This window comes from Erythrolamprus reginae, chromosome 1, assembly GCF_031021105.1.
Source record: "Erythrolamprus reginae isolate rEryReg1 chromosome 1, rEryReg1.hap1, whole genome shotgun sequence".
Lineage (NCBI taxonomy): Eukaryota > Metazoa > Chordata > Lepidosauria > Squamata > Dipsadidae > Erythrolamprus > Erythrolamprus reginae.
The window spans coordinates 61,597,613-61,625,351 of record NC_091950.1 but is presented as its reverse complement, the minus strand read 5'-3'; the positions used below and the strand labels follow the sequence as shown (position 1 = coordinate 61,625,351).

The following is a 27,739-nucleotide window of genomic DNA, read 5'->3' as shown; positions in this document are numbered from 1 at the left end:
GCCAACCAGGCCTAGCAATGCATGGGCTTCCTTCTTTTCTCAGGACTCTCAAGACACTTGACTTTACTCAAGTTTGCCTCAGAAAATCACATTTAATCATGCCCTATTGTTTTCTGGCCACAGAAGATTTCAATCTAATATTAGAAAGTGGGACATGGGAACAGAGGAAAATTCCATAAGTAACTTATTATTCAGATGGGGAACTTCCATGGATTGGATTAGCCCCATATAGTGAAATTTTCCTAGGTGTGTTCAAAAGACCACGAAGGCTTTCAAATTTAATTCAGGTAATAAACAAGACATATTTATATACTACATGCTAGATCAGAATCCATTTCATTCATTCAGGTAGCATTCTTTGATTATAGACATGTGCAAGAGACATGTTTATCAAAGTGAATGCTAGGAAATTATCTAAACACTTTGATTGGAAGCATAAACTCACAGGTCTTGCTCTTCTGTGTTGTAGCACTGTTTCACTGTAATGATCAGAATTTAGGCAGCGCCACAAAGTATATATGTCACTTAGGACAACCTTTCTGTGTTTTCAAAGAGAGAAAGTGGAGGAGAGAACAAGAGATTGTTTGTTCTCTTCAAGAATCACTCAGATTTTCAACAGAGCTTCTAAGATGGAAACACAGCTATTACAATATACAATTTTTTTTTGCATAAAATAAGTGTTACTGGTCTTAAAAAGAGATATGGAGAGGCCATCACTTCCATTTAATCATACCAAACAAGCTCTTTAAACAATTTGTTCTGAAATTCTTCTAATTAGAGCATGCCCTCCAGGTAATGCTCTGATCCGATTTACCAGTAGGTATAAATTAGGGACATTATGTAATTAGCCCAAAGACCACAAATGAAAGAACAGCTGGGTGGCTTGGAAGGGAAGCAAATAAATAGTTCCCTTGTGGCTCCTTAGCTGGTATTCTTACAACTGTGACAAAAAAGAAGAGGGCATCTATTTTAATTAGTCTGCAAACAAAATATTTTATATTTCCCCCAGTGTTCTCTTTAGTAATTCCTAGGCTGTTGATGCTCATTCCATATACATTGTTCTGATTACAGTTTCTTCCTTCTGAGCTTTCATTTCCAACATGTGGCATGCTTGGTTGGTTTGGAGGATACACAAGCCACATTGATTTAAAATTTGCATTGCCTCTTTGTATAAAATTTAATTTGTAAGATGAGAGCCGGGGTGGCGCAGCAGGTAGAGTGCTTTACTGCAGGCCAATGAAGCTGACTGTAGATCTGCAGGTCAGCGGTTCAAATCTCATCACCGGCTCAAGGTTGACTCAGCCTTCCATCCTTCTGAGGTGGGTAAAATGAGGACCCAAATTGTGGGGGCAATAGGCTGGCTCTGTTCAAAAGTGCTATTGCTAACATGTTGTAAGCCGCCCTGAGTCTAAGGAGAAGGGCGGCATAAAAATTGAATAAATAAAATAAAATAAATAAATAAATGATGAGATGCACCAAATATAATAAAAGTATGGAAGCCTTCTCAAGTTACATTTTACTCATATTATGGCATCTCCTGCTTGAGCAGAGGGTTGGACTAGAAGACCTCCAAGGTCCTTTTCAACTCTATTATTTTGCATGCATTTATTTAATTTTTATAGTTTCCGAATTCAACTAAGTGATTCTGACTGTACTAATACTATACTATTACACCCAGAAAGACCCACATAGACACAGACACAATATGTGTATAGGCTTCTTTTACAGCATTTTAAAAACTCCCAACTTTTAAAGTTGTAAATTACAACTTTACCCAATGAAAAAAACAAACAAACAGAAAAGGACCTAACCTCTGACTGATTTGAAGAAAGAAGAAATGAATGCCATAGAGTAACCTAGGAATTACAATCGTTGGGGCAAAAAACTCCACATTCTCTTAAAATATGATTTTAAAAATGAAATGCAATACAAAATAAAGCCCAATATTGGAATCAAAAGTGTGGTGGGAAAGGAAAGTAAAGCAAATTAATAAATGGCTTGAATGAGATCTAAAACTAAAAATCATGAACTAAAAAGTTATTTCTTGCAAGAAATATTTATTGTCATTTGTAAAATCACTCAAAAGAGTCTTGAGGAAAAACTGTTTTTTCTTTCAAAATTTTACACAAACACACACGCACACTGCTCAAAAAAATAAAGGGAACACTTAAACAACACAATATAACTCCAAGTAAATCAAACTTCTGTGAAATCAAACTGTCCATTTAGGAAGCAACACTGATTGACAATCAATTTCACATGCTGTTGTGCACATTCAACTTTGTACAAAACAAAAGTACATTGTGCAAAGAAAAAGTACAAGCCATATGGATTTATGTGTATCCAACTATATCAAATGTCTTATCAATAAACATTCTTTTTTCTCTCCAGGGAACATATTGGGTCTGCTTGCACATCTTTAAAAATTATGTTTTGTAATCCAGGACTTTTCTAAAGAATTTTGCCATGAAGGCTTTCCCATCGTCTGGTTCCTGATATATAACCATCTATCTATCTAGTCTAACTGCATCCTTAAACCTTGATATTTCTGTGAATTGCACACTGATCTATGAATGTGAATCACAATATGCAATATGGCAAGAGGAAGTACACTGAGGGATGCAAAAATACAAAAGGTAAATACCTCATCGAGATATAGGTATTCTTTTATCTGTAAAACATTTATTAAACAAAGAAAACACAATGTTATGTGGTCTTTTCTTTCTTGATTCTAAATCTTTATTTCAGAGTCAATTATTATGTTTAGGTAATACCAGAATGGAATAACAATTTTGAGACCACCCAACACCTTAAGAATTTTGCATACAATTAAGAGAGGGAAAAAACCCAGCATAAATAAAAAATAAATAGAAAAATAACAACCAAATTAAAGAATATATGCTCCCAATTTTTAAAAAAACCACGAGGGTCTCTGCTAAACCTTTAATGATTTTCTGAATATCATTATCTCTTCGAAGATGTCATTCCATTGTTAATCCTATTAAAAATTAATTATGCTCATGATAAAAGAAAGGAAGCTCCATTCATATAACTTTATGGATTCAATCTATAAAGTAAAACATGTTAGAATACAAGAAGAATGTGCTTAATATGAACAAATATTAAGGATTTATATTTAAATCCATTCTTCTAATATGTTACTAAGTAATTTCAGTAGATACATTTGTTTTTGAATAAATAATCCTTTCAAAGAAATCATTCTTCCTTCATATATATATTTTTTTAAATTAAATATTTTCCAGCAATGCATGTGAAACACAAATGTATCATCAGTTGATAGCCTTGTAAATGTTTTATATCACCGTCTTCTTTTACTTTAATATCTTCCCCTTTGGGTACCATACTAAAAGCAAGTGTTCTTCCATCCCTTACATTATGTATAATGCTATATTGGCAAACCAGATTCTAACCAAAAACTGAATTTCTGCAGGAATGTGTAAAATACCACCAAGCACAGTTTCATCAAAATGTTATTATATTTCTTAAGTCTATATAAAAGTACACTTTACTGCCCCGCTCCACCCCGTATCATAGAGTAATGGTCACAGCTTGACATTTTCTTCAGAAATTTCTTGCAAAAGGGGTGGTACTGCTGACAAAAATATTCAGAACAGATTCCCATAAGTTGGACAGCAGCAGGTTGGGCAACATAATAATTGCTAGCACATAAAATGCCTTTAAGCATTTGAACATTTGTAAGAGTGCATGCTATTCAGAAGCTCGGCATGTATATAGATTACCTAGGTAGCATGCTACAATGAAAGCATTTATAGCAGTAAGTGTTTCAATATCCCATATTGTGTTCACAATTCGATCAAGTGTGATGACTAAAACAGCTAAGAGAAGCTTCAGTTGCCAGAACAGCTGGGATTTGTATGCTGCATTTTATCACACCCAAACAGGTTTTTTTCCCGCTACTTCTTCATTTTAAATTAACGAAAGTAGGTATTACGAGATGTGGTTTCATATCTATTCAAGAATGAAAGTATTCTTCCCCCATCAGACAATAGTGTTGGTGTTCAAGGAGAAGAATCCAAGACCTGTACAATAAAAAGTATCCAGTGACTGATTGACAGGAAGAAGGCATCAATTCAGTTCATGATCAGAAGCCAAATCTGCTTAATGCCCTGAGCTCCACCCCTCCAGGTCTTATCATCTTGGCTATGAAAAGTTCTGTTGTTGAGATCTCCACGATGATCCCTTTCTTAATAAGAACATTTACCAAATTTTTATATGAAGAATCATCATCATCATCAAACCATCAAGTGCCACCAGACAGAATCCTACAGATACTTGGGCATCTTGCAACTGGATAATATCAAGCATGGTCATGTGAAAACTGTGATCAGCAAAGAGTACATCCAGAGGACCATAAATTTTTTGAAGAGCAAACTGAATGGTGGCAACACAATCAAGGCTATAAATACTTGGGCCATACCTGTCATTAGTTACACAGCTGGTATAGTGAACTGGACTCAAGCAGAGCTGGACAACTTGGATAGGAAAACCAGAAAATTAATGACAATCCATTATGCACTACACCTCTACAGTAACATTAATGAGATCGGCATACATAATTCACCACTACATCACGCAGTCCTAAGTGCTTGGGAAGCACCTGACTGGTGATGAAATATGAAATCCAGCAAACCTTCCCAAGCTGAATGAAATCAGCAACTGACAGATGATCTGGATGTGTTTTACCGCAGACTTGAAAGGAAACTACAGCCACCTGTCTCCACAACCTCCATCCCAGACACACCAACAAAGCCAAACCTCCTACAACTAATCCCATTTCATTGGGTTCACAATCCCTGGTGATCACAGAAAAGCAAAAGCAAGATCTATTTGGCATACAGAAGCCAGTAAAAGCACCAGACCTAGCCAAGATAACTCCTTCTTGCTTAAAGTCTGTGCTGATCATTTGGCCCCATCTTCATCCAAATCTTCAATAAATTGCTAGACATGTTCTTTCTTGCTTCAAATGCTCCACTATCATCCCAGTGCTGAAGAAGCCCTCTATCAAGGAACTGTTGCTCTAATATCTGTAGATTACGAAAACCTTTGAAAGGCTAGTGATGTCCCATTTGAAAACCATCATGGATCCACTGTTAAACCCCCTTCAATTTGCATTCTGAGCAAATAGATCCACAGATTATGCTGTTAATATGGCTCTGCACCACATACCAGACATTATTCTAATTAAACTAAATCAGCTAGCGGTACCTGAACAAACTTGTAGGTGGATCACACACTTCCTAATGGACAGGAAGTAGCAGGTGAAACTAGGCAAAATAGCAATAGCATTTAGACTTATATACTACTTCACAGTGCTTTACAGCGCTCTCTAAACAGTTTACAGAGTCAACATATATTGCCCCCAACAATCTGGGTCCTCATTTTACCCACCTTGGAAGGATGGAAAGCTGGATCAACCTTGAGCCTGGTGACATTCAATCTGCCAAACTGCTGGGGGCTGATGGTCAGCATAAGTAGCTTTCTGTACTGCACTCTAACAACTGCGCCACCTGTACAATTAGCACACAGAGGACACAGCCTTGGGTGGGGGTGCTAACTGTACAGGTGGTGCAGTGGTTAGAGTGCAGTACTGCAAGCTACCTCTGCTGATCTCTTCTCTCTCTATACCAATGATTGCATCTCAAACGATCCATCTGTTAAACTACTGAAGTTTGCAGATGCTACAACAGTGATTTGTCTCATTTGACATGACAGTGAAACCACATACAACTAACCTCGTGGTGTGACCAGAACAATCTGGAACTGAACACACTAAAAACTGTAGAAATGGTAGTAGACTTTAAGAGAAATCATCCTATTCTACTACCTCTTATGATACTAGACAACACAGTATCAACAGTAGAGTGTTCGGAGACTGAAGATAGTCTACAATGCAGCAGCACGAGCTTTTATGGGTGTACCTTGGTAGGCCCATATAACACCAACACTCCCTGTGTTGCACTGCCAATTAGTCTCCAGTTACAATTCAAGGTGTTGGTTATCACCTATAAATCCCTACATGGCTTAGGGCATGATTATTTTCAGGACTGTCTCCTGCCACCTACCTCCCAGAGGCCTAATAGATTGTACAAAATTGTGCTCCTCCAGGTCCCATCGACTAAACAATGTAGGTTGGCGGGACCATGGGGGAGGGCCTTTCCTGTTGCTGCCCCGGCTCTATGGAGCCAACTCTCCCCCGATGTTCGCACTGCTCCCACTCTACTGGCTTTTTGAAAAGCTATTAAGACCTAGCTTTGTTGACAGGACTGGGGGCTGTGAACTCTAACATCAGACATGCCCGAATTATGTTCATCTGGATGTATGTTTGTTAGATTAATTTTTTAGGGTTTTTATAATGGGTTCATTAGGGTTATAATTGAGTTTTAATCTACTGTTGATGTTCGACTTCTTTTTATTATTGTATTATTTTTTATTGTTGTAAGCCGCCCTGAGTCCTATGGGATTGGGCGGCATACAAATTGAATAAATTTAAATTAAATAAAATTAGAGAGCTTCAGCTTTCTAGGTTCTATCATATCTCAAAACCTGAAATGGACACCTAACATCAAAAATGTCATCAAAAAAGCACAACAAAGAATGTTTCTTCAGTGCCAATCAGGAAGCTCAAACTGCCCAAGGAGCTGCTGATACAGTTCTACAGAGGAATAATTGAGTCTGTCATCGGCACATCTATAACTGTCTGGTTTGGTGCTGCAACCCAACAGGACTGACAGAGACTTCAGAGGATAATCAGAACTGCAGAAAAAAAAATTAGTGCCAACCTGCCTTCCATTGTTTACTGCATGAATCAAAAAGAGGGCCTTGAAAATATTTACTAATCCCTCGTATCCTGGACATAAATTGTTTCAACTCCTACCCTCAATGATGCTACAGAGCACTGCACACCAAGACAGCTAGACACTGCTAAACAAATATTTCCCTCACCACTATCAAACTATCCACTAAGGCTGCATTACTATTATCTACCGCATGAATCCCAGCGGCCAATAAGGTCCCACAGAGTTGGCCTTCTCCGGGTCCCGTCGACCAAACAATGTCGTTTGGCGGCCCCCAAGGGAAGAGCCTTCTCTGTGGCGGCCCCGGCCCTCTGGAACCAACTCCTCCCGGAGATTAGAATGGCCCCCACCCTCCTTGTCTTTTGAAAATTACTTAAGACCCACCTTTGTCGCCAGGCATGAGGGAGTTAAGTTATCCTTTCCCCCTAGGCTATTACAAGCTATGCATGGTATGTTTGTGTGTATGTTTGGTTTTTTATAATAAGGGTTTTTTAGTTGTTTTTATTAATTGGATTGTTCATGTTGTTTTACCACTGTTGTTAGCCGCCCTGAGTCTACGGAGAGGGGCGGCATACAAATCCAATAAATAATAATAATAATTAGTCTTCTCATCGTTCCTATCATCCATCTCCTCCCATTTTGACTGTAACTTGTTGGTTGCATCCTTATGATTTATATTAATACCGATTGCTTATTTGTACCCTATGCCAATCATTAAATGTTGTACGTAATGATTCTTGATGAAAGTATCTTTTATTTTACGAACACTAAGAGCATATGCATTAAAGACAAATTCCTTGTGTGTCCAATCACACTTGGAAAATAAAGAATTCCATTCCATTCCATTTTATTCCATTCTTATTCTCAACAGGCTTTCATACACGGCTCACTCACAAGCACACTTCATTGAAGTAACTTCTAAAACACAATCTCATCTATAAAACAAAGGCTGCAACTTGAATACCAAATTCCGTACCTTGTTCAGAAAGTTAAGAGCATGAGACAGTGAAATGCTGAACCCCAAAGAGCATAAGCCAACAATTTAGCACAAAATTGCTAGCTAAAAACATTTAACTGGACTTTTCTTTTTCCATGAATTCCACATTTTAAATGTGGGCATGAGAAGAGTAGCACTCTTATGTTTTCCCCTTGAGTTATGCATTTGTATTAAAATTCCCAAACCATTGGAAACCTTTAATCCTTGAATATTCAGATTAGCCTTGGCTAAAATAAAAAGCAAGTGAAGTGTAATATGACACAAAAACCATAATAGAACACTGTACAATCCCCTCTGGTTAGGCTGTGTAGTCAGAAATAAATAGCTGATCAGTTTCCACACTGCAGAAACATTTTTATCCAGAACCACAACAAAATATACAGACACACATTGTTTTTTAGGAGGGAAAATGCTTCTTTGTCAGTAGGAACGAATTCTGACATGCTCAGGTCAATTATGAAACAGCCCAGGGCTTGAGTTTGGAATTTTATTACCTTGATAGCAAAGTAAACACTTTTGTAAAGTGTTATTCAGAAACTTATAGGTATCTCTCTACTACATTTACCAATCTGGAGGATTCTGGAGTATAGGGGGTGCAACTGCAAACACCATCTGGCTCATGTGTGAAGCTGAAATTATGACTAATTCTCAGATTATTATGTGTGCACAGAGTACACTTATCCGGCCTTAGCAACACTCATACAAACATGCATCTAACAAAAGTAAAAGTTTAAAAAAGAAGAAGAAGAAATGAAAGTATAGGGAGCAAGCACATATTTCTGGCCCATAAATATAGTAGAATTCATTTTCCATTGATAATAAAAACCCACGAAATGTTGATGCTAATTTGACAGAAGAATCATGTGCTTCCTGACATCTGGTGCCTTCTTGTGACTATACTTCTGACTATTAATTACTGGCAGTCTACAGAACAGCATTCTATGTTATAATTAGTGATGGGCAAACCCAACGGTGTTCGGGTTCGGTAAGTTCGGATGAAATTTACGCAAAATTCAGCCGAACCCGAACCGAACCCAAACCCAAACCCAAACCCGAATGGGAAATCCCACCAAAAGATTCCAGGGGCGGAGCTTTGACGTCACGTATACTGGCAGGTTGCTAAGGATGCCAAGGTGATCACTTCCTGGATTCCATGGAATCCAGGAAGTGGTCACCTTGGCGTCCTTAGCAACCTGTCGGCGACGTCAAGGTTCAGCCCCCGGAATCACTTTGTGGGAGGGATTCCCCAGCTCCTTCAAAGGGAGGTCTTCACATAAAAATAAACATTGTTATTTTTACAAAAAAGGACGCCGCAGCGGCACTGCAAGCAAAGGGCGGTCCTTTCATGTAAAAATAAACATGGAATCCAGGAAGTGATCATCTTGGCGTCCTTAGCAACCTGCCTGTGACATCAAAGCTCCGAACACCGAACGCGACCCCGAACTTTGCCTGAAGTTTCAAAAAAATTTCAGGTTCGTGTTCGGCATACCAAACACAGCAAAATTTGGTATGGACCTGAATTGTGTGGGTTCGGTTCACCTATCACTAGTTATCATCTAAGATTCGGAGACACAAGAGCCTTAGGCTTCATATACAAAGAACACTGGTGGTTCTGGGAATACATCTTTCATGTTTTCTTCCAAAGAAACTGTTTTGTTTCATTTTCATATTTGGCCATCTTGTTTTGCATTTTGTCCTGAAGTTTGCCATGGCCTGGAAACAGCTTGCAAACATTTTAAACTTCAGCTATTTTCATATAAGGCTTTCTTTGAACAGCCTCTATGGTCATATATGCCTCTATTATAAGAGAAATCTATGGCCAGAAATGCTGTATTTCTTTCTGTATTTATTATATTAATTTATTGTATTTAGTCCTATTTAAAATAAATAGTTGTAAACATAGACGTTGATAAGAAAAATGGAGCAATACTTGTTACTTTTATACTCAAGGCCTCTCGGGTCTAGGACAACTCACCACTGCCAGCTTGCTGCTGCTAGCTCACCCTGGCTGACTCAACCTGGCTACTATACCTTGTCCAGCTCACTGTGGTAACTCACCCTGGCCAATGGAAAGTGCTGGGGGGAACTTTCTCCTCCTTATAGAGTTCAAGAGGTATGTATGTATGTATGTATGTATGTATGTATGTATGTATGTATGTATGTAGTTAGTTAGTTAGTTAGTTAGTTAGTTAGTTAGTTAGTTAGTTAGTTAGTTAGTTAGTTAGTTTTTATGCCGCCCTTCTCCTTAGACTCAGGGCAGCTTACAATATGTTAGCAACAGCACTTTTTAACAGAACAGGCATATTGCCCCCACAATCCGGGTATTGGTGGGAATGGTAAGATAGATCAAGGAGAGATGAGTGAAGGAGAAGGAGAAAGAAGGAAGAGGAGGAGGTTCCTCTTGCCTCTGGCTTTCTCCCACAGCAACTTGTCCCACAGCGAGAGAGGGAGAGAAAGAGGAAGGAAGTTTCCTTCGCCTCTGCAATCTCCCATAGCAAGCTGTCCTACTGCAAGTAGGCTGCGGTATATCAGCCAGGGTGAGTCAGCCAGGATGAGTGACTGGGGTGAGCCAGTAACTGTGAGCTGGCCTGGGCAAACTGGTGGTGGTGCCCCAGTGGCAGCAAATTGTTCCATTTCAAGCTCACTTGGATCACAAGTTGAACAGCAAGGGCACAAACTATAAATATTAAGTGTAATATAAATGTCCCAAAATGGGTGCACAGAGGTTGTATGTGACCATCCTGATTTAAGTATTAATCTTATTTAATTATATTATTATTTATATGAACAATCCACACATATGATGTTGACAAACAGAAAGACCTGCATGAAATAAGACTAATTCTAAATTATTCATATATGGCAACCATTTATTTATTGGATTTGTATGCCGCCCCTCTCTGGAGACTTGGGGCGGCTAACTGCTACCTATTCGATTATCTCTGATCTTGCTTGTTTTCTTGCAAATATTTTATTATCCAAACTAGGCAACGTCATCAGTGCTAATCCTGATCACACTATCAACAATGATGTTACCTATCATATTTTTCAGAGTATAAGATGCACTGGAGTATAAGACGCACCTTAGAAAATAGGAAAAATATCCACCTACCAGATATTAATCTGGATAGCCTCCTTTTTGGTCAGTTCAGCATACTATTTTACCCCCTGGTTAGGGCTTAAAAAACCTTATTTGGAGATAGTAACAATGAAAGAGCTTGCAAGCTGGTAAAAGCTGGGAACATTGTTAGCACCTGGTTAGAGCTGGAAAGAAACATTCAGAGCAAATAGAACAATGGAAAAAAATGCAAAGACTTAGGATTGGAAAACATTCTTTGCAGAGAATAACAATGAAATAGATTGCAAGTCTTAAGAACTGGGAACATTGTTAGCACCTCATTAGGGCTAGAAAGAAACATTCTGAGCAAGTAGAGCAATGAAAAAAATCCTGCATGGACTTAGGGCTTGGAAAACATTTTTCACAGAGAAAAACAATGAAAGAGCTTGCAAGGTAAGAGCTGGGAAGATAATTAGCAGCTAGTTATGTCTGGGGAAAAATGTTACATTCAGAGTATAAGATGCCGCCAAATCTTTAGTCTCTTTTAAGGAGGAAAAATATGTGTCTTATACTCTGAAAAATATGGTAGTTGGATAATGAAACATCTGCAAGAAAACAACCAAGTTCAAAGAGCACCAGGAATGTTATCCATTCAAAGGTGTTGAACTTGTTGATTCTATGAGCCAGGTATCTCCTCATCTTCCAATCTTGCACTATTTCTTTGAGTTTTTCTGTACTCTATTTGGTTTCAGCTTTGATGGTGTCCAGTCACTGTGTTGTTTGGTGACCTGGTTTCATTTTACTGCTAAGTCTTCCAAATACAATTGCTTTCTACTGTGAGGGTATAAAATACTTTTTGAAAATGTCCACCAAATGGATGGCCAGAAAGATTATTTAAATACATTTAAATAATGTATTTAAAGTGGGGTATGGGGTATTTTTTCCTCCCCTTTGTAATAATGGTAACTGCCACATTTAACAGAAGTCACAGTTAATAGCCTAGAGAAATGATTGCACACAGAAAGAAGGTCTTTCACATGCACTCTTTGGCCATCATATAATTAAATAAATGCAATCCAAACAGGAACATTTCTCTAAAATAATCCTTTTCTATGAAAGAATGAAAAAGAATTAAATTGATTTCCCCGCCCCTATATTCTAATATAATTTGTACATATGGGTGGATACATTTATGGAAAAAATGATAACTCTGGATAAAATAAATGAAAGGAGAAGAAGATGCCAACAGTCCATGAGATGAACAGATAAAATACAGGAAACTATAGGAATGCACCTGCAAAAATTGTGTAATACAGGGGAAAAAGGTGCAGTTCAGAGAGTTTTTCTCCATAGTCATCCAGAGTGGCTATGATTCAGTGGAACATAACAGCAACGTGAGTTACGAGAATGAGAACTGGTAAATAAAATGCAAGTTTGTTTGTTTTTCTGCCCAGCCTATGTTGGCTTTTGAAACTTCACAATAAATAAAGCTGGGCAATGGAATTTACCAATATAATCTGTATTAATTGCAGAGAAACCATTGAAATATAACTGATGCTAACATCAAAGAAAGAGCCAGTACTTGAGGTGGTTTCAAGTGGGAAGAAACACTGGAAACATGGAGGCTGGCTGGAAAGATGGTTTATTGAGGGACAAGACCTGGCCACATATGGCCACATGGAATGCAGAGTGAGAGGTATTTATACCCTCTCTTGTGCTTTGAATTTGAGCTTCCTTTATTTTATTGGCTGCTGTCAGACTTCCATGGGGCTGTGCAGGGGTCATAACTGAGGTTGTCTGAGATAAGTTTGGATGAACCTTGCTGGGTGATGCAATGTCCTTAGGAAATTTTGAAATGCAGTGAGCCCTAGATGATAGAAGGCTAATCCTATTATATCCTGAGGGTCATATCTTAATCCCATCACCCTGGAGCTGAAGATCTAATTGTCATGTAGATAGTCTGGCCCAGTCCTGCTCAATGGGCACCAAATATCTACTGGGAGCAGAGAGCTGCTCTTTATCTTTAAAAATATGTTTCTCCCTTTCTCATCCAGGGAAGTTTAATATTCTGCCTTTTTAATATTTCTTAGAATACTTCATTTGTCTAGGGGAGGAGCGGGTGCTAACTTTCTCGAGATGCAAGCCTTTCACCCGGGAATTAAAGCACAAAGTGGAGTAGGAGTGGGATTTACAGGACTTCTGGCTTTAGATTTGATTTGATTTGATTTGATTTGATTTGATTGGATTGGATTGGATTGGATTGGATTGGATTGGATTGGATTGGATTGGATTGGATTTCCACCCAATCCCGATGGACTCAGAGCAGCTTACAATGATATAAAAATACAAATACAATAAAAAAGAAGCCAAATAAGGAAGATCTAAAACTGTAAACTCCAATTAAAACCCCCCATAACTCAATCAATCCAGGCAACACACACACATACATACAGCATAATTGACCCTGACAGATGTCAGTTTCATGGTCCCCAGGTCTGATGGCACAGTCAGGTCTTTGTGGCCTTTTGGAAGGCCAGTAGGGTGGGAGCAGTATGGGCCATCGGGACGGGATTTCATAGAGCCGGGACGGCCATAGAGAAGGCCCTCCCACACAGTCCCACCAACCTGCATTGCTTAGTTGATGGAACTCGGAGGAGGCCAACTCTGTGTGATCTTATTGGTCTCTGGGAGTCATGCAGCAGGCTTGTAGCATGTAGCAAAATAAATTGCTGCCATTGAGCAAGGCTGTCAAGAAGGCACACAAAGTGGAGTGGTGGAATTTATCTTTGCAAAATACTGCACTTGAAAACACAACAGTTTGCAAAATACAGTACTTAAAAAGAAGCAAAGCAGTTTTCAGAGTGCTTTCAAACAAACAGTTATACAGTAACCAAACAGAATATTTTAAAATACTTCAAAAAACAACCATAGAACTCCAGTCCTCTCCTCCACACAGCAGAATGGGAAACAAAATGGGTGCCAGCTGCAAAAACCCTGGATCTTGTTTGGCCATGTGACTAGGGAAATATAAAAACAGCCGACCATATGGGCTTCTGGAAATTGCCTGTCATAACCCCAAATGGTCATAAGGTTAAAAATGGCCACCGCTGCAGAGTGATTGAATCCAAGTCAGACTGCAGAGGCTTCTTCTTACTTGCAATTTTGAATTCCTTGTGTAAATACACTTTTGGAGTAAATTACCTGTTTATTTAGCATATACTTGTGATTGATTGCTAAATGGACATTTGTACCCGAGGCATTCCATATGCTCCATGAGTAAAAATCTGTTGCCTTGTTTTTATTATTGTTATGGATGGCACGAAGAGCCACTTAGCAAGGTGAACAACTAAACAAGTCAGTCTGCCTGACTCCATATACAATGTCAATCAGAGTAACAGTGAAAGATTTGCTCAACAATAATAGTTTAACATCTAGGTTGAAGCCAGAGGACCCACCTATCTTTTACTCATTATATTGGCCTGTTGAAAGTATCACTATGAGAAATTACTTTCTCTTTAGTTTTCTGTGTTTGCAGCAGTAACCACTCTGTTGAATTCTCCTTTTTTCCTATTTTCATCTTAATTTGGCCTGGCATCTCAATCTCCAGATATTTATTGTATTGCTTATGCAACTGCTATCCACAAAATTATATCATTTTATTACTCTGCTCTACTTTTGGCAAGACATAATCAAAGAGAAGAAATATGAAAAAGAACCAAGGAGAAGAACAGATACATACCAATTAAGGTGTCCCAGGTTTCTTCAAAACAAGGGTTTTCTACTCCTCCTGTATGCTTATATGGAGAATTAATTCCTGAAACATAGAAAATATATGTACTTTTTCAAATGATATAATACTCTTTTTATAGAAAACTATCTTACAGGTATTCCTCAGTTTATAACCAGAAATAGAACTGGAACTTTCATTGTTAAGTCCAATTTCGCAACCTCTTTTGCTAAAGTTATTAAGTCACCCCATTTGTTTAGTGACTCACGTGGTTGCTAAATAAATCTGGTTTCCCCCATTGACTTGACTTGTTGGGAGCCAGTGGGGAAATTTGCAAATATTGATCATACGACTCTAAGACATTTATCACTACTATAACTGTCAAAAATACACAATGGTTGCTAAGCATATGAATTTTGATCACATGACCAAGGGGATACTGCAATGGTTGTAAGTGTGAGGACCAGTTATAGGTAAGTCATTTTTTTCAGTTCTGTTGCTATTGCAGATAGTTGTTAAACTAAGGGTTGAGGACTACCGATATTTGCCTTGTTAGATTTAATCAAAAACTATTCTAATCGCAGATTGTGTTTCACCAGTAAAAAGAAAGAGTCCCTTGTTGTGATGGGTGGCTATAGAAATTGAATAAATAAGTAAATAACCTGCTGTGAAATTTACAAACAAATAGTGGATGTTGTGTCAAAACATGTTCCTCCCAGATAATTAGAATAATTATTCTAAGGATTATTTTGTTGAAAATACTATATTTATCTGCCAGTTCTCTCTTTCTAAAAGAAAATAAATCAATATAATAGAGATAGCCGAAGTACATTCTTGGCACTTTCCTCTAGCATTCAATATACTGAACCAAATATAGACTCAATGGAAGTAAGATGGAGTCCTAACAGGACAATTAACTAGTGGAACAACTTCCCTTCATAAATTGTGGGTGCTTCATCAATGGAAGTTTTTAAGAAAAGATTAGATAGTCTGGAATATTATAGGATCTCCTGCTTGAGCAGGGGGCTGGACTAGAAGACCTTTCTTTTCTTTCTTTTTTTAAATATTTTTTTTATTAATTTTCTTAAAATAAACAGACACACATACAAACATTAAACATAAAGTGGGGGTGCATTTCCCCCACTTCTCTTGAAAGTATAAATTCAAGTACAGAAAAAGAATACATAATTGAATATATGTTGAATATTAAAAGGTCTAGTAAATTTGGGTTAGGATTTTAAAAGTCTTAAGTACTATGTATATATAAAGTAAAGTTCTTAATATATTGCTTATACATAGATTAATATACCATAATCATCAAAAAATACCTTTAATCTAATTTTAACTACTATACGTGTATAAACCAAAATTCTTTATATATTGCTTATATATAAACTAACATGCCATAATCATCAAACAATACATTTAAACTAATTTCAACTACTATACGTATATAAACCATAGTTCTTCATATGTTGCTTGTACTTAAACTACTGTATCATAGTCATCAAAAAATACATTTAAACTAATATTAATATTGTTATCACCTAGGTAAAAACAAATACAAAAAATTAACTAAAGATAAATTTGCATATCTTATTTTTTCTTATCTATCCATTTATAAACATTGTTCCATGTTTCATAGAATTTAGTATCTTCTTGATCATTTAATCGTCTTGTCATCATATCCATTTCAGCGCAATCTAATATTTTAGCTATAACTTCTTCTTCCTTGGGGATTTCTTCCCCCTTCCAATTTTGCGCATATATTATTCTAGCCGCAGTTAATATGTGTATAATTAAGTAAAGAATTTCTTTCTTATAAGTCTGGTTGGTAATTCCTAATAAATAGAATTCCGGGGTATTTTCTATATCTTGCTTTACTATTTCTTTTATTATTTTCTCTATCATCTTCCAGTATATTTTAGCTTTACCACATGTCCACCATTGATGGTAATAGGTTCCTATTTCATTCTTGCATTTCCAACATAATGGGGATGTTTTGGGAAACATTTTTGCTATCCTATTTGGTGGGAGATGCCACCTGTAGAACATTTTAATTTGATTTTCTTTTAGTGAGACTGATTTAGTCATTTTCCAGTTATTAATCCAAACTTTCTCCCATGTGTCTATGTCTATTTCCTTGCCAATATTTCTGCACCATCTTATCATAGTATCTTTTAAAGTCAACTCTATGTTTTTATGAGCAATGAGGAATTTGTATATTTTACCTATCATTTTTGTTGGATTGGTAGTAATTAGATTACTTAACAAATTTTTACTTTTGTTAAAAATATAAAGAGTTTTATCCTTCTGGTATCTAGATCAAATCTGAGCATAATGCCACCAGTCTATTATTATCCCTTCTTCTTGTAATTTAATCCTAGATTTTAACTTCATCTGGTCATTTAGTAAGTCTTTATATCTAAAAGATATTTTCTTGTCTTTTATAGACTTCGGATGCGTTATTGCTTCAAGTGGGGCAAGCCATTCTGGGATATTTAGAAAATGATTTCTCCTTATGTCTTTCCAAACCTCTAGTAGATACTTCCTTAGTGTATGTCTTTTAAAATATGAATGGTTTTTTTCCTTGTCGTACCATATAAATGCGTGCCATCCAAGCATAAGATCATGTCCTTCTAAATTTAATATTCTTTTGTTCTCTAGAGTTATCCAATCTCTAACCCATGTTAATGCGGCAGCCTGGTAATATAATTTCCAGTTTGGAAGGCCAAATCCTCCTCGTTCTTTGATATCTTCTAGACAATTTATTTTTATCCTTGCTTTTTTCCCTTGCCATATAAATTTTTTAACTAGATTTGTCAAAGTTTTAAAAAAGATTCCCCCTGGACTTATTGGAATTACCTGGAAGAGAAACAAGACCTTGGGTAGAATATTCATCTTAATTGTTGCCACTCTTCCTAGAAATGATATTTTCAGGTTATTCCACATTGCTAAATCTTTTTTAATTTCTGTTAGTAATTTTATATAGTTATCATTTTTTAATGTTATTGTTTTCACTGTTAGATTTATTCCTAGGTATTTTACTTTTTAAACAATCTTTATTCCAGAAATGCTTTCTAATTTGGTTTCTTGTGTTTTGCTCATATTTTTAGTTAAAAAAAGTGTTTTACTTTTGTTTATCTTTAAACCTGCTACCTTTCCATATTGTTCAATAGCTTGCAATAATGTGGGGACTGTTATTATCGGTTCTTCAATTATAAACGTTAAATCATCTGCAAAGGCTTGGACTTTATAAGTTTCATCTCCTACAGTTAAACCTTTTATTTTAGGATCTGCTCTTATTTTAATTAATAGAGTTTCAAGAATCATAATAAATAGCAATGGTGATATAGGGCAACCTTGACGAACTCCCTTATTTATCTCAAGTGTTGGTAGTTGGTTATTGTTCAATATTATATTGGTTGTTTGTTTTGAATAGATATTCTCTATTAAATTAACAAATTTTGGGCCAAATCTCATTTTATTTAGTTGCATTTTTATGAATATCCAATTGACGTTATCGAAGGCCTTTTGGGCATCTAGGAACATTAAAGATACTGTCTTACCTGGATATTGTTCATAGTACTCTAGTGTGTTTATAACTGTTCTGAGATTATTTTTAATTTGTCTCCCTGGTAGAAACCCATTTTGATCTTGGTGTATTATTCCATTTATGACTCTTTTAAGTCTGTCTGCATAAATAGCAATAAATATCTTGTAGTCTACATTTAATAATGATATAGGCCTGTAATTTTTAATTTTTTCTGGGTCTGTACCCGGTTTGTGTATTAAAGTTGTTAGTGATTCTGTCCAAGATTTAGGAATTTTGCCCTCGAGTCTACATAGATTAAAGGTTTCTAACATGTGATTTCTTATTGTTTCATTTTCTATTTTGTACCATTCTGCCGGTATGGAATCTGGGCCTGTGGCCTTATTACTTTTCTGTTTTTTAATTGTTATTAGGAGTTCTTCCATTGTTATTGGTCCATCCATGGTGGCCTGTTGGTCCTCTGTTATTTGTGGTAATTTTGAAGATTGTAAATAGTTAAAGACTTCATCTTCACTAATATTATCTTTTGCATATAGATCTTTATAAAAATTATACACAATGTCTGCCTTTCCTTCTGTATCATATTTTATTGTACCATCTTTGTCTTCTAGTTTTTTAATTAATTTTGATTGACTCTGTTTTCTAAGTTTATATGCTAGCCATCTGCCTGGTTTGTTTGCATGTTCAAAATAGTGTTGCTTTGCTCTTTTAATTTTTTCAGTTATTTGATTTTGTTCTATAATTCTTATTTTATGTTTAATTACGTTTATTTCTGTTTTTAAATCTCTATTCTTAATATGTTGCTGCGATAAAAATTCTAATTGTTTTAATTCATTTATTAATTGTACATACTTTAATTTGTTTTCCTTGTTATATTTTGCTGTGTAGGATATTGTTAATCCTCTTATGTAGGCTTTAGCTGTATCCCATAAATTTTGTGGAGTGGTGTCTGAGTTTTTGTTAATTTCAAAAAATATTTTTAATTCTTTTTCAATCCAATCCTTATATTTCTTATCATTTAAGATATTTCTATTCATCCGCCAATTATTCTGTTTATTATTCATTCTCATAGAGACCACTATTGGATTGTGATCAGCCCATGTATTGACATCTATCTCAACCTCTTTTATTTGTTCTGCAACCATTTTTGGTGCCCATACCATGTCAATTCTTGTCCAAATTTTATGGGGGTTGGAGTAGAAGGTATATTGTCTCTTGTGAAGGTGTCTTTCCCTCCAGACATCATTTAACAATAATTCCGCTTTCATTTTTTGAAAAGTGCTAGGTAGCAAATTCCTTCTTGTTTTTTTATTTTTTCCCTTTTATTATTACCTCCCCCCCCCGAATGGTCTAGTTGTCTGTTCGCAATAGCATTAAAATTACCAATTATTAATAAATTTTCAATAGCTAGTTTTATTATTGTTTGGTGTAAATTTTTATAAAATGTCATTTGATCTTCATTAGGGGCATAAATAGAAACAATAACTAGAGGTCTAGGTTCAATATCAACTTGTACAATCAATATTCTACCCTCATTATCCTTAAATATTTGTTTGGAATTTATAGAATTCTCAACATACATCACTACTCCTCTTTTTTTTTGGTCTGCTAATGCAGCATACATTTTTCCAATTTTGGGATTCAACAGTAATTTTTGGTTATTTTTTTTAATATGCACTTCTTGTAATATTGCAATTTGAGCATTTTGATTTCTGATTTTAGAGAAGATTTGTTTCCTTTTCCTTGGTTCATTAAGTCCATTGACATTTACAGAAAAGATTTTTAAATCTTTAGTTATTGTCATTTAGTAGGTTTTTTGGTTTCTCGCTGAGGTTGAACTCTTCTGGCGCCTTGGTCCTGCTCTATTGTCTGAGCAGTAGCCCCCAGGTCTTCTTCTTGTTGGATTACTGGTTTTTCCCCTGGTTGCTGTTGTACTGGTTGTTGTTGGACCGCTTGTTGTTTGGTTGTATAGTCCAGATGGCTGATGCCACTGTTTTCAAAGAAGTACATCGCTTGATCTACGTTTTCCAATTTGTATCTTGTAGAACGCTAAGTCAGAGAAAGGCCTTGTGCAATAAGCCAACGGAAAGTTATATTTTCTTTGATCAAAATTCTAGTTAGAAAGTGATAGTCTCTTCTGCTTTCTCTGACACTTCTTGGAACTTGTTTTAATATTTTTATTTCAATTCCTTGATGTTGGAGTTTGGAGTTTCTTGACCAGTGGAGTATGTCATCTCGCAAAGCTTTTCTTGTGAACTTGATGTGTATCTCTCTCGGGAGGTTATGGCGACGAATGTAGCTATTCGAAGTTCTGTAAACTTCATCGATTTCTTTCAGTAGTGCTGTGGGATCCTCTTGGAGTATTCCTCCAATAGTTTCAGCCATAGTCATTTTTAAATCTTCATCTTTTTCCTCTTTTATATTCTGAAATCTTAGCCCATACGAAGCACGTTGCATCTCCAACTGAGTGATTGATTCATCATATCTTCTGTATCTTGCATCAGCTCTGCCTTCAAGGTAGTCCATTCTTTTTTCAGTTTTGTCAGACTTCTCTTCAACTTTTTTAACTCGGTCATCACTTTCTTGTAATGTTTGTTGCATCTCCTTTATCTGATCTTTCATCTCTCCCATGTCAACTTTCAATTGAGCCATCTCCGTTTTAAATTCTGCCAGCTCGGATTTTATAGCTTCTCTTTGTTGTGTTGCGTCCTCTTTTATGGCCTCTCGTTGTTGGGTAGCATCTTCTTGAGATTTAAACATAAAGTCTTTCAAAGTATTTAAAGTTTCTTGTAGTGTTGCAAAGTTGGACTGCATTGTTCTGTCTTTGTCTTTCTCCCTGGTAGACATGGTTAACACCTGGTGCGATGGGGAAGGATGCGGTGACCCTTGTGGGGAGGGAATTGTTGCTGTAGTTTGTTTTTTGACCGTTTTAACAAAGGTTGAGGTATTTGACATTATCAAATTTGAATCCACTATTTGAAATTTAAAATTACTTTCAATTTATATGTAGTAAAAGGAAAAGAATTCCTATAAATTCCAAATCTGTTCAATTTATCTAGTTAACAATTTCCCTTCAAGTATAACTATATATATCAATCCAATTACTAACAAAATTCAAAATATGTTATTATTTTTAAAACTTTAGATATGCAATACCAAAAAGACCAGGTGTAAAACTTTTAAAAATAAGAAAGAAATAAGAGCTGAAAAGAAGTAGTCTGACAAGCGGACAGAATAGGTGAAAAAAAAAATTAGCTATTCATAAAAAATAGAGGGGAGCATAGAAAAGGAAAATTATGGGAGAGAAAAGGAAAAGGGAGAGAGGAAAGAAAAGAAAATTAGTAAAAAAAGTGGAGAAAATTATTCTAGGGGAGGGAAAAAAGAAGGAGGTGATATTTTAATTCACTAAAAAGGGAGCAGGAAACCAAGGTTTATTAACAATGCATATGTTTCAAATCAGTTTTCTTTTGAAAATAGCAGTGCACAGAAAAAAAAAAGAATTCTAAAAGAGACCAAGGAAAAAAATAATTATTCAAAAGACAAAATATCAGTATTATATACTTATATTCTTCTTATAGGTCAAATAGTTGTGCTGGGAAGTAAGGGTTGTAAATCCAAGTGTCAAGGGATATAGTTATATTTAGTTCCAATTTCAAATCCAAAGGCAAAATCAAATTAAGAGTTTTCGTTTGCTTAGAATAAAGTCAGTTTATTTTCCAAATTCAAGACAGAAGTAGAGAGGCAAATCCCAAAATGGAGTCAGGTTAAGCTTCGTACAACAAGGCAGATGTTGAAAAGTTCTCAGCAAATAATCCAGAAACGATCAGCAAGTAATCCAAATAGGTTAATCCAGAAGTAAATAATCCAAAAGAAAGATTGAATAGACTCTTTGTGATCTAATATTTCAGTTCCTTTTATTTTCCATTTATTTTCTAATTATTGCGTTATTTCATTATTGCAAAAAATCAACAAGGTGAGAAGAAAGGCAGCAAAGCTGTGTTCCTCCGCTGTCAGAATTTAAGCCCGGAACACTATGGTTTTAACGATCTAAAAAAAACGAATTCCAGTCATCATTGCAGATTTCCTTTAGCAGTTTAGATTTTCTATATGGTCATATCTAATTTAAATTATTTTATTAATCCATAGAGTAAGGAAAATATTTTTTAAGTTCCAAAGTTCAAGTTCAAGATGGAAAAAACGAAAGTGAAAAAATTAGATCCGGCTGTTATTTGCGGATGAATCCAAGAAAAAAAGAAACAACTTTCACCTTCGCCTTATTGGAAAAAAAAACTTTCACTTGAAACTTTCGCTGCGATCAAATCTTCGGTTTTTAAACATGAAACGAAAAAAAGTTTTTTACCTTGGGTCTTTTATCTGCTGTATTCCTTTTCAATCGGATAAGTTGCAATAATTTTACTTTCTTAAACTTTTTTTTGCTTCCCGCTGGGTGAGGGGAGAATGCGCTGGCCGAATCTTCCTAGGCAAGGAAGATCGGTTCTCCCTTCTCCGAAGCTGCGGGGCGAACCGCTGCCTCCGGAGCTTCAGCGACGGCTCCTTGGTCAGAGGGGAGCCCCCTGTTCTGGGATCGGGCCATCCGATCGCGATTTGCGACCTTCGGAGGGGTAGAAGGGATCTCGGGGCAGAGCGCTGCCAAAGAGATCCCGCTGCGGTCTCCTCCAGACCGGAAGTCCAGAAGACCTTTCTTTTCAATGGTCAAATGCCACAAAGATAGCCATTGTATATTGGAGAGCACAGAAACACGTTTTCTTCAACCTATCCACTTGGGAAACATTTTTGTTAATATCTATACTTTTGTAAAACATATCTGCGTCATTTGGAGTACTGTGTACAGTTCTGGTCAAGAAGGATATAATGGAACTGGAAAAGATGCAAAAAAGGGCAACAAGAATGATAAAGGAAATGGACCACTTCTCTTATAATACCAGGTTGCAACGCCTTGGTCTCTTCAGCCTTGAAAGATGGCATTTAAAAGGTGACTTGATCAAAAGTGTATTAAATTATGCATGGGATAAAAAAGGTGGATAGAGTATAAATATTTTCTCTATCACACAATTGCCCCAGAAGCAGAGTAAAGATGCTGAGACATTGTATGGATTAAATATAGGGTCACTTTATTAAATTAACATATATTTAAATAACGTAACTTTAAATACATAAATTTAAATATTCAAATTCAACTATAAGAAAGGACCTGCAGAGGCCAAAAACTAGTGGGGCAGAAATTCCTGCCAGAACCTTCCTTGGCAACATTGGGCATAACTCTTGATGAACCAGGTAAAGGTAGCCACCTTCACCTGGATCCGAGCCATGCCCCTTGGCGTGTGGGAGGAGCTCACCCTCCAATCACCCAAGGGAAATTGGATCCAGTGAGTCCCATGGGCATCTTCTCTCCAAACCCCGATGTTGTGATAACCTCTAGTTCCTGGAGAGAGGCGGTCCATCACCTTTTAAAAAGATGCCCAAAGGAGCATGTGCAGTCGCTCTTACTGCCCATTTCCGCCCCTAACCTGCCATGGAGGGGGGGGGTCAGATCTCAATCTTGGGCCCCCCGACTCCCCCCCAACCTCCTGTACTAATTCCTGAAGGCACCTCTGCAGGTCCGACAGGAAAATGGCATTCCCCTCATCTGAGAGGTGAATGCTGTCGGCTCAGTAGAGCCAGGGCGTTGAGAATTTTATCAGGGGATGTTTCACTACGTGACCCCCCAACTCCCTTACCACCTTGCCAACAGCCTGATTAACTTGGCCTTGTTGACTGCCTTAGGTGATATGGCATTCCGCCAAACAAGTCTGGGCAGAATCTCGGACCACACGATACGCATGTCCAGAAAAGCAGAAGCGATGGCCCAGAGGTCATCATGGGCTTGGCCGCTCACTGCCAAGCCCTTCAAAACTCCAAGGTCATTTCCCCCAAGGTGGATAACCAACAACTTGGGGGCTCTCTCGGAACGGCACCGGCCAAAACCAAGAGGAAGAAGCCCCTCCCAACAAAGACCCCTTCAGGAAACTTAAGATAAAAACCGGAAGTTTGGGGCTCCGTGGAGCCGACAGCAGCGTCGCCCGGCTCCGGGGGCAATTTCGGCCAGCAGTTTAAGCTGCTTCTGTGTTGGTTGAGGCAGGCAAGATTCCCTTGAGTACCATTTGTTGGGGTTCAGGGGAAAGGGAGGGTCTTGCCTTCTCTTTCTGCTCAAGATCCCCAAGGACAATTGGTGGGCCACTGTGTGACACAGAATGCTAGACTCGATGGGCTTTTGCCTAATTCAGGATGGCTCTTCTTATGTTCTTATATTCTTATGTTCAAATTTCTATTTTATTTGATTTCCTATTTAAGAATTTTTCTTATAATTTCACTGTTTCATTACTTTTCAATTTTTCTGCATAACAGATTCTGGCTGCTGTTATAATGTGGATTATTAAGTAATACATTTCTTTATATAAAAATAACCTAGGTATACATATATGGAGGAAAATTGAAACAAACCACAAATGTCCAAAGAAATTGTTAAGCTAAATGACAAATGTAAAAAAAAAATGAATAGACTGATCTAGAGCTATAGTTTAATAGGAACTCTACCTCTAATATAAACATAAACATGACTAAATAATATATACATGCATACATACATACATAATTATGCATGGACTCACATATATTATATAACACGGAGAAACAACACTGTCTAGTTCAAATACATACATGTCCATGACAAGAGAAACAAATCTTGCAAGTTTACCAGACATAGGGAATAAAGCTGTTACAGAATCAGTAGTCCTTCTAGAAATACTTTGAAAATTCCTCCCAGTGGGGAGCAACAGAAACAGACTGTCAAGTGGGTGTCTGGGTCTCTAACAATGCTTTGAGCTCTAAGCACATAGCACTTGTAAGCAATATCCTGAAAGATTGGAAGCAAGCTTCCTCTGCTGTTCTTACCACTCTCGTTGTCTCTTTGTTGCTTTACATCTGAATGTCAGTGGTTGAATCTTGGAAGGGAGCAAGAAGTGCTGTAGACAAATTGCATTATTCCCTTAGATTGCAGATCCTATAATAAAATTGCAAATGATAATATATACTTAGTTTGAAACTTTTTGAAGACTGAAGTCCCTCATACCTATCTCATAATGGATTCAAATTCACAGCAAAAAGAAAAAAACAAACAAACAATTTACAACTCTGGGGCAGAGAGCATAGGAACACTGCTCTTTCATGTGTTATTCTGTAGAATAGGATATTCTGTAGAATAGGATATTCTGTAGAATAGGATATTTTGTAGAATAAAATAAGGTTTTTCTGGCTGAATGCCTCATTAGTAGAACTGCTTGTTAGAACTTAAATGTTCTTTCATATCACTTGGGTCCCATCCATGCTTTAAGAGACTGAGTATTGTTGTTTTTGAAGAAGCATTTGATTTAATTGTTCTTTCAGTTAACATCTAGTAAATGTACAGTAGCTCTCCAGGAATTCTTGTGTACACAGAGGTAAATTATTTACTCTTGCTCGACTAGTACATAGGTGTCGTTGATTCCAAGAGGTCTACTATGCCACATCTGAACCAATATGATCCACTGTTTTGTTCAGATCAGATTAACAGAAATGCACGACAGGCGGCTTAAAACTGCCAGTCGAAATTACTTACGGAGCCGGGGTATGCTGCTGGCCGCTCTTCGGAGCTCTATACTTCCGGGTTCCTTTGGAACCTGGAAATTCAGCTTCTGGCAGCGCGCCAGGAAAGCGCGCTGCCTGCTGGTCTGGGGAAGGTCCGAGATCGCCCTATTTAAGGGCGATCTGGATAGGACCTCCCCCTTGCTGGGTGAGATTCAAGCGAACACCCACCCACCCTCCGCTATTATCAGTGTGTCCTGAGGAGGTCGCCTCGGGGCCGAATAGGAATTTTTTATGGCCTCCCCTTTAGAGGCGGCCGTTTTTTCGCCTATTCCACACTGGCGGTGCGGACTGGATTGGTTAGGGGGTGCGGCGCACTTAGATATCTGTATAGGCCTCCCTTTGGTCATTGGGGTTCGGCAGGTTAGGGGCGGAAATGGGCATTTAGAAGCGACTGCGCATGCTCCTTTGGGCATCCTTAAAGGGTGATGGACCGCCACTCTCCAGGAACTAGAGGTTGGAACAACGTCGGGGATTGGAGAGGGGATGTCCATGGGAATCACTGGATCCAATTTCCCACGGGGATTGGAGGGTGAACTCCTCCCACGCAATGAACGAGCGTGGCTTGGATCCAGGTGAAGGTGGTACCTTCACCTGGTTCAGCAAGGAGTTTTTGCCCAATGTTGCCAAGTAATTTTCTGGTAGGAATTTCCGCCCCATTAGTTTTGGCCTCTGCAGGTCCCTAGTTCGTTTTGATTTAAATATTTAAATTGGTGCATGCAATGTATTTAAATTTATGGTAATTTAATAAAATGACCCTTATTTATTCCACAATATGTCTCAGCATCTTTACTCCGCTTCCATGGGTAATTGGAAGGGACTTTGCAGGTCATCTAGTCGAACACCCTGTCCAAGCAGAAGAATTCAACTTTATTCACATTCATATCCATATTCAACTTTATGCACATGTTGTTCTCACTGTGAACACTGTGTTGTTCTCCATAGGAGAATAAAGGCAGCCAAAAATATTGTTCATGCTTACATGCCCACACACATACACGATATCTCTCTCTCTCTCACACACACACACACACACACAGAGCAAAGATTAAGACATGAAATGGCTGACCATGAATTCTTTTCATCTTTTGAATTATTTCCTTTTTCCTTGCTAACAGCATTCATAAAATTTCAGAAAGCTACTTTAGAAAATTGCCTTCTCTGGCAAATATTTCCTATAAACCGACAGTGCAAAATGAATAATGATGGAATCAAGCACAGCTAAAATGAAAACAACACCCAATTCCGGGGAGAGACACATCTGCCCACCCTCTCTTGTTTCTTCTAGGATGGTGACAGCATTTGATCTTTCCCAAAACATATCTGTTATTGTTGATGTTCTTTCAGACTTATAAAGATGGAAGTTAAATCTCTATACAAACTTCCATTCTGATCAACAGAGTGCTTAAAGGAAGAAGTACTAGAAATCCACACAAGTGGAAAGGTTGACGCTTCTACTTCCCTTAAACCACACTATATATGGCTGCTGTTAAACTGACATCTTGCCATTTTCCCTTCTGCTTTTCTTTATTACCACATCATTTATAACCCTTATGGTGCATAATTCTGGGCTTACTGAGATGTCACATACTTTATGACCTTTACTCTTTTGAGCTGAATTTGTTCTTCCCAAGCAATCTGGCAATACATAAGAAGTGACTTGTCCCTGTGCTTTCTGTGACCAGATGCTGTCATATCTGTCCTTTAATTTGTGTCATGTATTTAAACACATGAAATCTCTCTATGAGATGAACCACAAAAATATTGCCTCCCTCCAGGGAGTGGGGAACAATCTCTCTGTGAGATGAACCACAAAAATATTGTCTCCCTCCAGGGAGTGGTGAACAATCTTCTTTGTAGCAAAACAAGAAGAGGGCTTCCAAGAGAT

General features: G+C 37.3%; 1 long non-coding RNA gene across 1 annotated transcript in view; it reads right to left on the bottom strand.

Annotated features, from left to right (window-relative positions):
* The window catches only part of LOC139157209 (uncharacterized), a 32,962-nt gene extending 7,770 nt beyond the window's left edge, over positions 1–25,192 (bottom strand). The window contains exons 1-2 of the long non-coding RNA XR_011557443.1: positions 25,123–25,192; positions 14,631–14,705 (exon numbers count right to left, since the gene is read on the bottom strand). This is a non-coding gene — a long non-coding RNA (uncharacterized lncRNA). The remainder of the gene's footprint in view (positions 1–14,630; positions 14,706–25,122) is intronic.
* Positions 25,193–27,739: the final 2,547 nt, after the last annotated feature.